This window comes from Emys orbicularis, chromosome 1 (genome assembly GCF_028017835.1).
Source record: "Emys orbicularis isolate rEmyOrb1 chromosome 1, rEmyOrb1.hap1, whole genome shotgun sequence".
Lineage (NCBI taxonomy): Eukaryota > Metazoa > Chordata > Testudines > Emydidae > Emys > Emys orbicularis.
This window is the reverse complement of record NC_088683.1, coordinates 98669158-98670451: the sequence shown is the minus strand read 5'-3', so window position 1 is coordinate 98670451 and position 1294 is coordinate 98669158.

Below are 1294 nucleotides of genomic sequence, written 5' to 3'. Positions count from 1 at the left end.
GTAGCTATCCCTTCTGCTGAGTTCCCATGACAAAAGAGGAATTCCCAGCTACTGCTTTGTGCTGCCTATGTTGGGAGACAGACTCTGACCACAGGGTTGTATAACTAGACTTCATGATATGAAACTGAATAAAGGAAAATGTTGCCTGGATAGTGGGAATCCTTTGCTACCAGTGAGGTCCATGTAGACTGGATTAGTTTCCCAGAAAATATGGTGGAGGCTTCTTCTCTTGAGTCACTTAAAAGTGCAAGATTGAACAAAACCACAGAGAATATACTCTAGTTAGTTAGGAACTAACTAATCTTGGTGCTCCAAAAATGGTCAGATTTGTTTGGGAGTTTAGATAAATTTTAATGTGAATACAGTGCTGGTTGCAAGTTACAAGCTGAGCCTCTTACACAGACAGAGGGGGGTAGCTACAGTACTCTTTGCCCCACCCCGCCCCCCCGTCTGTCTCAGCTGAGTCCTGGATGGAGGGGGCCACATCTTGGTTGCAAGCCCCCTGACTCATTGAGATCTTCTCTCTCTTTGAAAACTGTCCTTATTGCAGCAAATCAATACTGCTTGTGTAGTAGCAGCTGGAGTGCGACCTTCTCTCTCTCCCCCACCAAATTCGGTTTAGGTGGGCTAGCAGTTGGTAATGTCTCTGACTACTCCCTAGTTCATATTAAAGCCAGTGACCTGAAGTGAAATGCCTGTTCTGCAGCCCTTGAGATCCCTGCCGTACAGCTCTGTGGCTTCTGATCCCTTGGTGTTGTAATAGGGCCCTTGAGGTGTTGGCACGGGGTGTTTGAGGTAAAGTAATTCAGGAAACTGGAAGGAAGGGCTTTGGCTAGGAGTGTCATAGTAGACCCAGTTCTAAAGCGGATTAAGTGTGGTTTAAGCATGCGAGTGAAGGTTGTTCTTTTAGAATCCAGAAATCCATCGCTTAAGCCTGATTTACTACTTGCTCAAACCCCCTCATTCATTGCATCCTCTGGCTGCTGCTTGTTCTTCTGCCTGAACATTGATTCCTTTATATAAGGGGTTTTCTTTTAGTTAAAAAACACACATACACCCCACCCCCTTGTACCATTGCTGCCACAGGGATAATCCCTTGGGACATGGTGTGTTTTTACCTGGGCCCTGAAGATAAACTCTTCCTGCTCAGCGTTGTTCCCCCTCACATGTCATCTACTCTCACCTTACAGATTCAGCCTATGGGGAAGGGTCCTTGCTCGTATTCCTATCTGTAAAACTTTTTAGTGTCAGGGCAGGTGTTAGCTAATGGCATTTAGTTTGACTGTTTCCTTGC